The sequence below is a fragment of the Polypterus senegalus genome, chromosome 5 (assembly GCF_016835505.1).
Source record: "Polypterus senegalus isolate Bchr_013 chromosome 5, ASM1683550v1, whole genome shotgun sequence".
In the NCBI taxonomy this organism is placed as follows: Eukaryota; Metazoa; Chordata; class Cladistia; order Polypteriformes; family Polypteridae; genus Polypterus; species Polypterus senegalus.
This window is the reverse complement of record NC_053158.1, coordinates 162,829,782-162,846,610: the sequence shown is the minus strand read 5'-3', so window position 1 is coordinate 162,846,610 and position 16,829 is coordinate 162,829,782. Positions and strand designations below refer to the sequence as shown.

At 35.5% G+C, this 16,829-nt stretch overlaps 1 protein-coding gene across 5 annotated transcripts in view; it reads right to left on the bottom strand.

Moving 5' to 3' along the window:
• pard3aa (par-3 family cell polarity regulator alpha, a) overlaps positions 1-16,829 on the bottom strand; it is a 900,153-nt gene that overhangs the window by 882,115 nt on the left and 1,209 nt on the right. The window lies entirely within an intron of this gene.

Genomic DNA, 16,829 nt, shown 5'->3' with positions numbered 1-16,829 from the left:
CAACAAAGTTATTTTTTAGGGCTTAATTTTCACCCCAGAAAACTTTCCACATGGTTTATAGCGATGGCCAAGAAAACATTTTAATCACATGCTCTCATGCAGAATGGAGAGAAAAAGGTTTATTTTATAATGTTGTCCAACACCATCTAACAGAAAACTATGTGAAGTAAAAAAATAATTTTTTTTCTGATGATGCTTGTGTCGCATAATACATATGTCCATTATTCAATCGTATTTTCAAAACATGCAAACTGCATGCATTCTTTGCTAAAATAGTGCTAGATATTTACTTCTGAAATAATCAGTATATATCATAAACAGGAAATTAAAGACTCATAGGAATGATTTTTGAACAGAAGGCCAGATTCTCAAACAATGAATTTGGATGGAAACAGTAAATCTTCAATTTAACGTGATGAAACATGCAAATTTTCTTCTTTTTTCTGTGGACGTTTCTTCACATTGTTTGCCACTGCACAGCACTGATGTCAAAAGGTTTCCGCTTCACTGAACATGAAAACATGAGATAGATTTCTCTGCCATCACCACAAACTTGGGGTAAGTAACGGAGTATAAAGAAAAACATTATTTTTGGGAGGAGAATTTCTTTAAGTAAAACATTAATTTACAGCAGGGCACGATAAGAGAGTGGACAGAGTGTCTGCCTCAAAGTTCCAGAGACATATACTCATATACTTGTAGAAGCATGACCATAGTCTGTTTGGACTTTGTACATTCTCCTTGTGTCTTTTTGAGCTTTAATAATATTGGATACTCTGGTTTCACTTCCACTCCACAATTCCACACTTTAGAATAACTGGCATGTAAAACTGGCCAAGTGTAAGGGAGTGGGTTAGCGTCCGATGCAATAGATTGGCACCACATTCAGAGCTGGTTCTTGCTTCGAATCTAATGCTACTAGGAGAGACACCAGCACATAAAACCCTAAAAATAATGGGGGTTCCGAAATTGCATGGATGCTATGCATTAACAGCTCGTATTTACTGTTAAATAAATTATTGTTGTGAATGAAAACCAGTAGCCCCACACAGATCACTTCATATTATAAACATTTACATCCGCTGTAATTTACACTTGCTAAATTGCTAAAACCACTTCCACTTTCTGAAACTATTAGCTTCATTTCAAGGTTACAGAGAATCAGTACCTTTCCCATTAACAATTGGTACAAATCAGGAACCAACCTGGATTACAGAGTACATTCTTGCATAGACACTTAGTCATGATAGACTGATTAAGTCTCCAATCAACCTCAAGTTTTTTTGTGATTTGGAGAAAAAACAGAGTTAGCAGATACAATGGTCATACATAAATAAGGGAAAACACACATGTAGTATCCATGGCAGGACCTGAACCCAGTAACTGCTGAAGACAAAGCCACTCGACTTCAGTTCAAATTATTAAACTGACCAAAACCCAGGGAACTGAAACAGTTAAACAAAAGGCGTTATCACACAGCCCAACCGGATGTTAGGACGTAATTAGGGGAGAACATTGCAATGAATGGTAGATAACCATTTGAGGAAGCAATCAGGTGCTGCTAAGAAAGGGGTTAAAAAAGAAAATGAGATAAGAGTCATGTAGGGTTTAACTAATGATATAGAATAAAGTCTGCCAAAAACTGATCGTTGTGAAACTGGCGAATGCGCCGGTAAAAGGAAGTGATGCCTGACCCTTGTGTTTTCCTTTTTTTAACATTAACTCTACTGCTATTAGGGCAATTTTCAAAAAAAGGTGTTAAGAGTTGATGAAAAAGTACAAGGAAGCCTGGGCAGACCTTTGAGCAGTACCAATGCAAAGGGACACTCGACAAACAGGGTAACCAATAACAAAAGTATGCATTTTATAAATTTAAGACTAAAGTATTTGATAAGAAAAACTATAAATGGATCCATATCAAGAAACTGAATGTAAATTATGACAATAAATCAATGAGAAGAAAGTGATTAATTATTCCTATTTGTGTCCAAGAAAAACAACACTGCAGTGAATAAAATCTCTTTAAAAACTATTTAACAAACGTGATCCTGCAGCACTTCTTTGTATTCCCTGCTCTGCGCTCCAATAAACACACGTTATCGGCAATACACTTGTAACCCAATTGTGCTCAACTCACTTAGAATCTGGAACCAATGTAGAAAGCATTTTAAGACAGAGAAGCTTCTTTCTGTGGCACCCCTGCAAGAGAACCACCTCTTTCAACCTTCACAAACATATGCAGTTTTTAATATCTGGAAAAAATTTGGAATTAACTTGCTTAGAGATCTTTATATAGACAACGTCTTTGCATCCTATGAACAATTACATTCCAAATTTAACATTCCAGCTACAAATTTCTTTCACTATCTTCAAATCAGGAACTTTGTTAAACAGAACCTTCCAGATTTTCCTCATCTTGCACTCTCATCCACGCTGGAAAAAATATTGCTCAATCTCAAGGACTTAGACTCCATCTCTGCAATATATAAAATCATTTTACAATCCCTTCCTTTCAAAGATCCAAGAGGACACTGGGAAAATGACCTCTCAATTAATATATCAGAAAAGGAGTGGAAAGTAGCAATGCAGAGAATTCACTCGAGCTCCATATGCGTAAAGCATACAATTATACAACTCAAAATTATATATCGAGCACATCTGTCTCGACTAAAACTCTCCAAAATGTTTCCAGGGCATGATCCAACCTGCGAACGTTGCAACCAAGCCTCAGCCTCACTGGGTCACATGTTCTGGGCCTGCACCAAATTAACATTATTCTGGACAAACATTTTTAACTACCTCTCAGACAGCCTTGGACTCACAATCCCTCCTAACACATTAACAGCTGTGTTTGGGGTTCTTCCAGAGGGGCTTAAAGTGGAGAAGGACAAACAAATTGTGATTGCATTCACTACACTGTTGGCACGCAGACTTATTCTAATAAACTGGAAGAACCCAAACTCTCCTCTTTTAAGTCAGTGGGAAACTGATGTGTTATACTATTTAAAATTGGAAAAATCAAATACTCAGAGGATCTGTACAGACTTTTTTCAAAACATGGCAGGATCTAATCAGTAATATTTTAAAATAAGTTTATAAAGCACAGAGAATTTATTAATTTAGGTATTTTTACATGCCTTAAATTTTACACCGTTTGGCTTGCTCTCTCTCTCAGGGGTGGGGATCGATCTGTTCTTAGCATAATTCTTTTTTTTGTAAAAACTTGATTGCTATGTATTGATTGTAATAAAATTAATAAATAAAAATTAAAAAAATAAAAAAATAAATAACAAACGTGAATGTAAATCCAAATAACATCAGTATGACAAGTTATACATTTTTATACTCACTAAGGTTCCATCTTTGATATGTAGATCTTTCTGTATTACCCATATTTCTAAAACACCTTAATCCAATTACAGGGTCACAGTTAAACCAAAGACTTTGTACATAGCCAGAACCAGCTCTGCACAAGGAACATTCATATACAAACACTTAACTTTAATGCGTAGAGTTGCCAATTAATACCCAACATGCTAGTCTTTGTAATGTGGGAAAAAGTAGAGCACTGATGAAGGTTCAGTACAAATTTGCCAACATCACACAGACAGTGACCTAGTAAATGAACCACAATGCCTGTCTACATTAAGGAAATCATTAAGAAGTTCTCTACAAACCAAAGCATACAACACCTGTTTGTGTTGTATAATGTTACAAGCCATGTTACCTGACCTCAAAGACAGATAAAAAGAAAATATTTTAAGGTATCTGCTGTCTCTTGCCCTACGTGTACCTTCAGTCAGTGCCTTTTCTCTGTATGCTTATGTGTCTAAACCTCTCTTGATCATGTTCCCAAAAAGCCTGCCTCTTAGACTCTTATTTTTGGCACACCTTACTCATCTTCTGTCCATTTTTATACTTCCAGTCTCTGAAGGCAACTCACAACGTGCCTTCTACATTGTTACTCCTCCTTGTGTGTCTCGAACTCACACTTCCTCTTTTGATTACGTCACCAACACCAAACTGACACGATCAATCACACTGAAGGAAAACCGACCAATCAGATTTCACTGAGAGACCAGACACACATACAGACCATAGTATTTAATTACAAAATACGGTAGAAGCATTATGTGGTACCCATAGTCCATGGATCAGAAGCAGCAGATCCAGAAGATCAAAGATATATCACAAAAAGAAAGCTGCAGAATAATGGGCCAACCACTTCATGTAAAAAGTCTCCTCAGACACTGACCCAAAAAAAAAAATCTAAAAGTAACATCCTGATCTATTTCCCCACATATATAGGACTTGTACACTAAAGAATCACTGTGATGGGGTTAAAGCATGTTTTAGATTTCCCTGACCACTTTTGGAGAATGTATGTGAGGATATGAGTCTGTGGACGCAACAACTGAAAAGCAAAAAACCCAATCTAATTAAAACTTGGCACAGTTATTAACATTGTAAAATGCTAAAAGCTTATACTGTACATGCAGTATACAAAAAAAGATTTGTACAAGGGGTCCTCGGGTTACATCGTTTCGACATACGTTTCAAGTTTACAACATTCACTCCCATAAAAAGTTTAAAAAATTGAGACATGAGAAGGAATAAAGGTAAGCATTTATTTACACTCATTTTTTTCTGTTACTACAGTACAGTGTACAGTATAGTATATTTATGTCCTTTTCTTTTTTCTCAGACTTAGATTTTGTTTTTTATGTTCTAGATTATGATTTTGCAAATGTGTTAAGATAAGTAAGTGACTTAGGCTAGAGTGTGTTTCGACTTAGACCAAAATTCGGGTTACATCACTGTTATAGGAACGGAACTGTGTCTTAACCCAAGGACTCCCTGTATAGGGAAATTCATATAGATGGCCAATAAGGTTTTTTTAAATATATGTGCTGAGGAATGCATTTGATTCTATTAAGATAATACAAATAAACTATATTCATTTAACTAAGACTGCCCCACTATGACTGAGTATTACTGTGGAGTATGTGCCCCAAACTGGACCACTGATGTGTACCTGATCCTGCAAGGCAATCCTTTGGCTCCAAATAACCATGTGAAGGACTAAATAGATTAGAAACGTTTATCCAAAATGTTTTCATTCATATATTTACTGTAGAACAAGAATAAAAAATTAAATGAATTAAATACAGAGAAAAAAAAGTCTAAATTCAAACTGAAAAATATGTGATCTGATTCATCTATCTCTGGAAATTCATTTGAGACACTGGAAGCAACTAAACAAAATATGCAATTCCTGACATACTAACATTTGGTTGAAGACAATTCAACTTGGGGATAACTGTGTGTGGTAAAGGTGTGGAGAACCTCTACCCGGTATGGCAATGTATTACCATTAAGACACTAACTGCACAGGAGAACACAAGGAAATTAAAACCTGCTCATTGATAAAGGATTAATAATGCAGATAAGACAGTGGTACACAAAAATTACTATACAGGAGAGTGATACAGAGGAGAACAGTGAGCAGCACTAACTCTACCCCTCCAAAACCTTTGGTGTTCCTGTACTAACATTACATAATATAACATGAGTCATTCAAATGATCAATTATGAGAAATAAAAATCCCCATGGCCCAAGTAAGAATGTTTAATGATGGCTGGATGAGTGAACAGAGTAAAAATGTTGGATATGTACATTTTAATATTATAGTATCGTATGTGTGTGTGTATATATATATATATATATATATATATATATATATATATATATATATATATATATATATATATATTACATTTAAATGAAACTATCAAAAACAATAACTTTTTTACCCATTTTTAGCTGCATTGTTCCCTCAGTTTTCTCTATAAGCTTAAAAAATTCACAAAATGTTCCTATGCTAGATATCCTATATAAAACATATACGCTTCCCTGTGTCTTGTGGGTTTTCCTCATACATAAGCATGGATATGTAGGTTAGATTAACTAGTCAGTGTAAATTGCTATTACCCATAATGTTTACTCTGAAGATATTATGAGCAAGAGATTCCACCATCTTATTTTATTGAAGGAAGTACTCACAATGTACATTTCACATAACAGGACTGATGCCAATTTAACATACATGAAGCAAAGAACCAATAGTACCTTTTAGCCTGCTGTACATTAAACTTTTGTCCTGTCCTCAGAAGAAACAAGAGCACATTTTACTTGCAAGTTTGTCTTTAAAACTCATGTTTTTCACAGCTAGTTCAATGTGAAAAGGATACTTAAATGTAAAAATTATTTATGCACATTTTGCAGTAAATTTACTGTAAAGACTTATTTCTACATAAAAACCATAAATCCCCAGATTTTACTACATTACCTAATTCAGATTTTTCCCCTCACACCACATGAATCACTTTTTCTTGTGGTACCTTTTTTCCTGTCACAAAAGCGTCTCATATGCATACCAAGGAAAATGTTAGCTCTACTTTAACCTACATCTCCAGATGCATCAATTCATGCTACACCCTGGAGTAACTGGCAAGCCAAGAGTCACCTTCCTTTCCCTAAGATTATGTTTGTTTTAAGTTAAGGAGAAATTCTAAATTGTAGGTGTGTGAGAGTGTGGCAGAGTGCACCCTGCAACGAGCTGGTGCCCAGTAGTTGGCTCCAGCATGGCACCCAATGCTTCCAGCATAGGCTCCGAACCACAATGATCACAGGCTGGATTAAGTGGGTTTAAAACATATTTTACATTACAACAATTACAACTTTTTCACAAAACATACTTCATATGTGCAAGATGATTTACAGGAAGTTCTCAGCCTGTTCGCCATCATGTTCAACACACGTACCATATGTGGCACATAAATTGTCCACAAAAATTGTATACAAGTATATACATAGCAGTACCATTAGTGTTAACCTAATTTTGACTCAACCTGTATTTTTATGTTAGCTCTCCTGCCAATAAACTTGATTTCAGATTCTCACATAGGCCCAACTGGTGTCAAGGCTCTTCATTTGGGTGAAAAGAGTTTCTTTAGGATTATTCATCATACACACCAGATTTCAAATTCAGACTCTGGAAAACCAAGACATCCAGAGTAATGACTTTACAGTGAATAACCAGGTTTAGAATTTGTACCCAGGATGTACTATCAATGAATCAAAAGCACTAACCTATGCTGTTGTACTGCATTTGGTTAAAAAAAAATCCAGAAAGGATAGGCAAAATGGCTCAAGAGTTTTTTGTAACATTTATTCTCCGGCTTTCACTACCCAGAGCTGGAACAAACAAACACCTACTGTAACTAATCAAAGGAAACATTTTCCATTTTGGTATCACTGTGAACAGGAGCCTGCCCCAGAAACTTTACATTTATACACTTTTTTCCTTACGTGCATTTCTTCCACAGAAATAAAAATCAATTGATAAATACAATACCATAAATTAAATACAGCATAGACAACAGACACAAAAAATTGCCATGCAGTTGTTAATATGCATGGCTGCTGAGGAGACTAATGACTTGTGATTAAGAACAGTGCAAGAATTAACTGACACCACATAAAATGTCAATGCATTTCTTGCCACATTCACTCATGCTGTTCCAATTCAGAGTAACCATCTAATCCAAAATGGATGTAGCATGGAGCCTCATATGGACAGAATGCACATGATCTTATTCTAATTTAGAACTTTGTGTTTCATGTATTAATATACCATTTGGTGTTTAGCGTTTGATATTAGTTCGTATCCATTGTTATTTATTTGATCATTTTCTGTGTTTTTATTCTTTTTTCATCCCTTCTGAGTATTTATGAAGCACTTTGAGCATGCAAAGGTGCTATTTAAATAAAATGTACTATTATTATTGATATTATTAATATTCCATAGAAACAGTGACAAGAGTGGAAATCTGTAGAGAAGCCATGAAATTCAATTTATATCCCACTGTAGTCTGTGTATTCAAAAAGCTTTGGACTTGCGTAACCTGCTAATGGAATACAGCTCAGTTTTTGATTTCTTGTATGGGAAAGAGAAGTGTCAGGAGGTGAAATTTATAATTAGCTACTGACTGGTTTACTGTACAAAAACAAAGTTACCTTAAAATTACATGCATGCATTTCAGACCCCACAACCACTGAATCAAGGACACAATGGAACAGCACCACCCTGGAACTTTTGAATTGTGGCCCTCTGTTACTTTCTACACTACAAACTTCTGTAGGCTCTGACAGCATTTTAAGAAGACAACAGCCAGATGACTTAAAGCACCACCTCTGCCAATTGCATATTCATCTCTACTGACTTTTATCATTGGTTTCTCAGCAGGGCCTGTCTCCAAGTTAAAAAGTGCAACACTAAGGCAAGACAAAGAAAAGTTTAAGAAACTCTGTCCTGAATGATTGCTTAGTATATGCTCAGCTCGCATTGTAAGTTGAATATTGGTATCCTGTGCCCTAAAGAGGTACTTTCTTGAAACGTGTCAACCAAACCTACATTGTGCATCACATGAATGGATCAGTAATCCGGTGATGCATCTCTCAGTTTCTCTTTATGCTATTGCTTATTTAGGCCTTATGATATATTTTTTCCCCCAATATTTATTGTACAAACCTAGGACTAATCGGTTCATTAAGTGGGCTCACAATGTTTTTTTTTTCCTATTGTTATATTTATTTTGTATCCATGATTTTTTGTCATGGTTTTCATTTTTCATTCTTGTTATACATGCTTTGAAGGCAATTAATCTGTATCCTTTAGTATGGTTTACAGGCACCGTAAATCTTCAATTGTTTCTTTGTTGTTGGGTTTGTAAGGTTTTGCTGTAAAGACACGTGTGACAATTAAAAGTGGGTACTGCGTTATTAATTTATGCAAACTAGCCACATATAACGTCATACATTTTCGATTAAGACCAAGATCAAGGTCCTAGGCCCAGTGGTTCACGAATAATCAAGTTACAGACAGACACAACACTTAACATTTTACATACATAGATTACTGCTGTTGCAATTATTTTGTCATCGTTGTGGCTCTGAAGTGTCACTATAAGCAGAACAACATTTCCACTGTTCATTTACAAGTTTTGACTTTGGTCTTTTTGTGGAGTAAACACTCCCTACTGGACAAAGAATCCAGCCCAAGTCCCTGAAGCTGTGAGACAGCACTACTAGCCAAGTGCACCAATCGACACCACATCAGGACAGGTTGACAAGTGACTAAAAAAACAGGCTCAGTGTTAGCAGGTATCTATGGTCTGGTACCTTGCCCAAGCTTGGTTCCCTACCTTGTGTGCAATACTAACAGGATTGTCTAGAACCCTTGAAGACTATGAATTGAGCTAAGCAAGTTGAAAAATGGTTAAATTATATCTGCATTTGACTAATCAATAATTTTGACAAGCACTGTTCTGTTGTATCAGATAAAACATCTTTGAAAAACACAGTCACATTAGACATAATTCTAATGTAAAATGTCCTTCTCACTGGTTAAAAAAAGCAGTACAGGCAGACAATAGTCATTTAAATCAGGCAACAATGAATATGTTAAATCACATTCTGCCTTCCATTAGTCATTTGGGAATTCGGCATTAGTGATTCATTTACCACACTTCAGTAATCGTTAGGGAACAATTTCCAGACTTAAAATGATCTGTACTCTTCAAGTTCTTATTCAATCATCTTGAACACGTCAGAAAGGCAAAGGCTTCTGGTAGGATATCATTCATTTTTTCTTTTTACACAGGCGCCAGTCACAGGAGAAAAGGAAGATGAAAATTAAGAGATGCTAAACAATCAATAAAGGCTCCAGGCAGCTGAAATCTGGCCCTGTATTTTATGATTCTTGTTAAAATGTTCAGCTACCCTCACAACCCCCTTTACCTACCAATTATAAGACTAATGACGGCCTTAGTACAGGTCTGATTCAAGGCTGCTCCTGGTTCCTGTAGAAGCTGACTAACTCCAAAGCAAAGGTCTTTAAAAGAAACTGACAGAGGACAGATCGATTCCAGGAGCCGCTCACGTTCTGCTGAACTGTTCAAATGTCATCCCTGGATGCTCCCAACTTGGAAAGGCAATTTTCTTCAAGTACACACTGAACTTTACAGATTCTAGAAGGGCTACATTTGTACAGACTTTATTAATGCAGAAACTCATATAGAGCAATTTATTTGAAAGGTCTGAAAAACACAATGTCACTTTCAAAAAGGAACCAAGTTAAAAAAAAATTCAATTCACAAATCAAGCTTGTGTCTGATATTAACTGTACCATGACATACATATACAAAAAGGGAACGTGCCATTTAATAGGAGTTTCAAATTAATAGATGCAAGTCTCTACAATCTTTATTTTTTTTCCTTATTGTTCGTTCCACTCCATCTGAACTAGTGTGGTGCTGAGGTGTCACTCATTGCATGGCTGCACTCGGGTCCTAATCTGGATCCTGAGTTGGTTTGTCGTGTGGTGGGTGCAGCAATGCACTGTATCAGCATGTGCTCCTAACCTCTCCTCTCCTCTCTAGTCTTAACATACAGCTAAAACATTTCACCAGTAGCCAGTCTCATCAGATTTCAACTTTCCCCATTCAACATTCCCCATTCTACTCTATAAATTGTCTAGTCCTCATACAAGCTTCATTCACATTTAATGTCTCTTCATTTTAGCTACTCCAGTCTATTAATCTCTTCAGTGAGGATACAGATTAAAATGAATAGATTAAAGTGAACACAGAATGTCCAAGTTAATCCATTTAGCAGCCTATTTCACACTTGGAAAAACAGGATGCTGCACAATATTGAACTTTGGTTATACTTAAAACCATTACAGGCTTTTTTTCCAGTTGCACTGTGTTAAGCACTGCTACCTCATAGCTCCAGAGCCCTGGACTCAAATGCCAGTCAGGACATTACTCTTAAGGATTACATATTCAGCATCTGTCTGAGAGACTTTCTCCTACATCCTGAAGATGTGCATATTCGGTTAATTAGCAACTCTAAATTGTCCCTGTATGGGTAAAGAGGGAGAGTGGATGAGACTGCACCCTGTAGTGTGGACTAGCATCCAGAGCTCGTTTTTGCCTTCTGCCTGGTGCTACTGGTTAATGCAACACTAGATTTGACTAAGCAGGCATGAAAATGAATGAATGAATGATTTCATTTTGTTTGGAAAAATGGGAAAAACTCTGAAGAGGGTTAAGCTTTATAATGAACGTGAATTAGGATACCTGGAAAATGGAAAAAGCAGGAAGAAAAAAAAGCAATTTTCTATCATGTAAGAAAATATATTCTGAACAAACTTGTATATTCCTCTTAACGAACTTAAATTTTATAGAAATGAGATCCAAAAACCAGTTATTATACTCAGTGCAGATATTCAGACATTTTCTAAAAATGCTTTAATAATAAACTCATTCTTCTCAAAAACAAACAACTAAGAAGAATTCTTAGTTGTAGACCATGTTTACAACTGTGCCAATTTTACATTGGCATTAAGGCTTCTACTGCAAACTGCACATTTTTTTGTAAAAGTTACATCACTGCAGAGGCTTCTAAATACAAAGAAGCAGAATACTGCAGTATTGTGTGCTCTCTGAAGACTAATGAAAAGCACAGGATAAAGATGTAGCACTGCTCACAAATGACAGACTTCAGTATTTAATTAAATACACCACACAATAATGTACATGCAAGGCAACTGCTAGACAAATATTACTACATATCACATAGTGACATTTCTCTCATCTGCACTGCATCTTGCATGAAACACTGATATAAAAAGCAATAGTTGTCAACAAATGAACTCCAAAATAAAAAAACAAAAAAACCTAACTTACATACTACAAAAACAGATGAGAAAATTAATCAGGTAATGGAACAAAAGCAACTTAAACAAGTCAGTACAGGCTGGCTGTACCCAGTGGAGGAAACAAACACACTGACTGGCAGCTCCCGAGCCCTCAGAGAGGAAACAGCACTGATTTAAGGACTGTCACAATGAACAATCATAAACTGTGTAGTAGCCAGGTTATTAACTATGAGGTTGCACAATCAGTCTTCACACTAAAACACAATGCATATCCCTGAATTAGCATTTTCTCAACCATTCGTTACATTCTAGTAATAGTAATGGATCAAATAAATAAATAAATGCAAATATCTATCTGAGGAATGCTGAAATTTACTGTAACAGCGGCTTTATTTACTCACAAATGTCTAATGACTACCAACAGATGGTCTTTTCCTTTTTTTTTTTTGCTATGAAACACACTCATGGAATGGACACAAGTATAACTTATAAAAAATAAAGGCAATATAGAAGCGAGCAGAGGCATTGCAAGAATATTCCATGTTGTTACAACCAACCACCATCATGTCCTAACCAAAATAATAGCATGGAATTGGGGCTCATGTAATGTACACAACCAATCGTAAACATGTTGCCAACAGATCACAATTCAAGGGACAATTCCAAAAATAGACACTGGTACAAATAATATTGATCGCACCCTGTTGTCTGCCCTTGTCTACCAAATGTCTTGAGATGTTGGGCACTCCGCACCGCAGAAGGAATATGCAGTTTGGGACATCAAATACTTTTGCAAAATGCAAAGACTATCCATAGTTAATTGAGCAGTCATAAAACTGGCAAAAATAAGAAAATTCAGTCAATCTATATTCCTCCCACTAGCACTGCACTTAAGAATTGGGCAACCAAAATGGCATTAATGCTGACAAACCCAAGGCATACATTTGAAAGGCGCACACTTTAGTGAACTTCTAAAACGTTCAAATTTCACAAAATAATATAGAGGAAAATGAAAAGTGACAAACTCTAATATTCACGTTACTTGTCTTTTGCTGTGGTATCTACAGTATTTCACACTATTATAGTGTTTCACATGTAGACTAGTTCAGATTCATTCAGTTTCAAGGATGCCTTTTTCAATATTTATATTTCCTTGACTTCCTAATATCAAATGGTAGAATATCAATAAAAGTTTAAACAATTCAATAAAATTACTTGAAAAAATATTTTGACTATGTTTTTGCACTTCAAGGGTAATGTGTTCATGGCTTTGATGCCATTTTTATTTTTCTTCAATGTTTAGTTTATTATTAGTCTATTGTTACACTCAAAGCTTAAGGAGAAAACTGAGCAGGAGCAGAAACCTAAGCATGGAGGCAGAGAAATTCCTCTTATGGTATTTGTAAAGAGTTATATGCTTTGTCCATTAATTCAACCATTACCAATCTGACTCAATCTAATACGGGGAACATGAAGAGACTGTAGCCCAATTTCAGTATTAGGTGAAACTACAAAGCAAAAAGGATCCATGATGAGATACAAAACACAACTCAAGGTGCACTCATTCAAACAAGCCAATTCAGAATTGCCAAAAAACGTAACCTGCACATCTTTGATATACGATAAGAAATATGAAATCAGAAATACTAACTTAAGAATAATGAGACCCAGTGTTAGAAACCTCAGCCTTCAAACTGTTCACCCCCTTTTTGCAAATGACATTTTTAATAAAGAATAAACGTGAGTTTATAGAATATTGCCAATAATCATCGGTATGATGGAGGTGTATGACAATAAAAAAATCTCCGTCAAGTAGCCGCACAAAAGCAGAAGTTGTACAAAACAAAAGCTGCCCTTATCACCAATACACAATTTCAGTAAATACTGTAATTCCCCTATAAGAAAATAAAGGGAGTAAAACATGCAATTTAAAAACTGAGGGACCGAAAGACTAGACTTGGTTAGAGCTGTGTACACCAGCCTAAGATTAAAAATGTCCTCACACAAAAATCTAAGCTCTTGGGTCACAATGGAAGTAACCAGCTTCAAGAAATCCACAGATATGAAGGCATCTGTATGCAGAAAATGTATAGGCATTAAGTGTTTACAATGGAATACATATACATACATGTACACAGAGTACATAAAAATAAGTGGAGGCTTGTGTCAGCATGCATCTTGCTGAAACAACGGTGGAGAATGGGTGGGGGCAACAATGAAATGCAAATGTATACTTGGAAGAAAAAAGCTTGAAAGAGATCAACAAAAAAAAAAAATCTGATTTCATTTTTTTGTGTAGAATTTACTTAATCCATTTTTCTAACCTTTTATAATCTAACTTCAGGATCATTAGAAAGCACAGCCTACCTTGACAAAACTTTGAGCAAAGAAAATCTACAGATGAACATATATCACATACAAGTAAATACAGAATTACAAACACACAGACACATATATATCATGTTTGAGATTGAAAATTCATATAAAAACTGTATGCTAAGATAGATAAACTGGTAGATTGGCCATTATTTGTTCCAAGCAGAAATTTGGCCATTCACAGAACCTATTTAAATAAATAAATATATAAATACACACACACATATATATTTATTATTATTATTATTACTTATATATATATATATATATACACATACACACATACACACACACACACACACATACATACTGTATACATACACACACATATATATATATATATATATATATATATATATATATAAACTGGCACTATAGTCTAAACACACTCACAAGAATGACTAAAAAGGAAAAAAAAAATTAAAAATGAAAACTTCTGACTTGAGGCATTATACAGGTGCATTGCTCTGGTATAAAGGAGCCCCAGTAACGTTTCTTGACACACTTCTGCTGAATAATTCTTTGGTTGAAACTAATCAGTGTTAGTGTGTCAGAGAAAGGATGTGCAGCATTATTCACAATGGCACTCAGTTTTGCTTTAATTCTCTCAACTACTACTTTCCAGAGGTTACAGTGTCTCCCAAAACCTGTCCTGACCTTTTAATTACCTTCTTAATTTTTGGGCCTCTTTTAAAACAGCTCAGCATTTAAAATTGCACTGGTCATCACAGAATTATAGAAGATGTAATGGATGTGTAACTACCTACATTAAAGAACCATAGACTCCTAAGATGACCTGTGCTGCCCTTTCTTATATACAATAGATCCTCTGTGTTACAAAACCAGCTCAACCAGTTATTGATATTGACCCATAAGTACTTGCAGGAGTGCACTTATTCCAGCCACATTAAATGTCAAAGACTAGTAATAAAATGAATTTTAAAATATTTGATAAGTCTTGCCCTACATGTTCCTACAGCACTCCTCGTACATCTTTCCTCAGTATCCGTGTGTTTGAACCTCTCTTACCCAGTGCTTCCTGTATCAATTTCATTTCCGTAAAGCCTGCTTATAAGACTTTGTCATTTCAAGGCACATTGCTTGCCTGCAGTCTGCTTTTTGACTACCTCCAGTGGTAGATGGGCCCCCATTACCCACTGTGAAAACACCCTTCATATTGGTGCAAACACCTCCTGGCTTTGAAGGAAACTTTCGGAGTGCCTCCTACACCTTAATCCTTAATTCCTCTTCATGTGGCTCAACCTGTCTTGCCCTGCACTTTCTCTGGCAAGCGCATCACCAAAGTCAAACTGACCAATAAGACTGCTTGGAGGGACCAGACACACACAGAGAGAGCAGCATTTTATAACATAATGCATAAATAACCACATGGTGTGTCACAAAAAATCATTTTTATAATTTTCACTGCTAAGTTGGATCAAAGATCAAGCATACAGCAGCACTTGGTGAAATAAGCAATTGAAGTAATGTGTGTAGAAGTCTGCTTGATAGATGTTTGCAGGTCACGTATTTTTACAATTTTAGATCATGTCAGATCCTATACAGATAAATGTATGTGCCACAATAATGAAATTACAATGAAATACATGCTAGTTAAAGCTAGACTTGGTATGTTCCCTGAGGACATCAAAATGAATATTCATGACATACCAAATATAAATACAAGCATGAAAACACAAACATATAACAACTTGAGGAACCTTTAAACCAATTTAGTATTTTTATTAATGTACTGTTATGCAACCATAAAATATAAACAGAAAGCATATGTTAAATGTGATGTTTTAAGTGATATTATTAAAATGTACAAACAACTATGGAAATACATACTGCCATGTGTTAAATGTCTTGGCCTCGGTTTAACTAAAATGATGATTTTCATTATGGCTAGTCTTTAAAAATTATATGTTCTTTAAATTATAAAACACTTGTTCAAATAAGATGAATATAATAAACATTCTTCACTTATCTAACTTTTGCTCATTACATTGATTGTATAAAATTAAACATTGTTCTAATGAGCCCTGTACAAATTATCTGCCCAGACTTTCTTCTTGGTTTTGGATTTCACAATAAAGAGACCACTACGAACTACAAATATTAGAATTAGTTTACTTTTAAGTGCTGACCACTTAGATGCCCATCGGAATCAAGCCTTTAAATTGCCTATCCTCTACAGCTAAAGTTTCATCTCCCAATTATTAAAAACATTTTGTATTTGCTTGCTTTACTGAGGTGCAAATGAGTTAATAATTCCAATACGATAATACTACCTAAAACATAAAACGAGTCCATTCAGACTAAATGATCACACGTCCCTGGGCAACAGCGTTAGTCTAATTAAAGACGTTGATGCACAGACCTCGGTGAAAAGCAATTTTACATTACTGCCAATTGAGAAGAGAGTAAGTCCATAAGCCTGACCTTTACTATGACAGCCTTCGTCCTGCAATGGCTAGTAACTGCTTCGTCTTAAAATGCTCTCCAAATACCAAGTCAGTGATTGAACTATGTTTAATTTTAAAATGTTACGTTTCTTGACATGCGCGTGACTGTTGAATTGGTAAACTTGTAAATGTTAAATAAACTTCCAAGAGTCTGTCTCAAAACAGGCACATTAAAGAATGTTGGCTCTAAATCTAAACG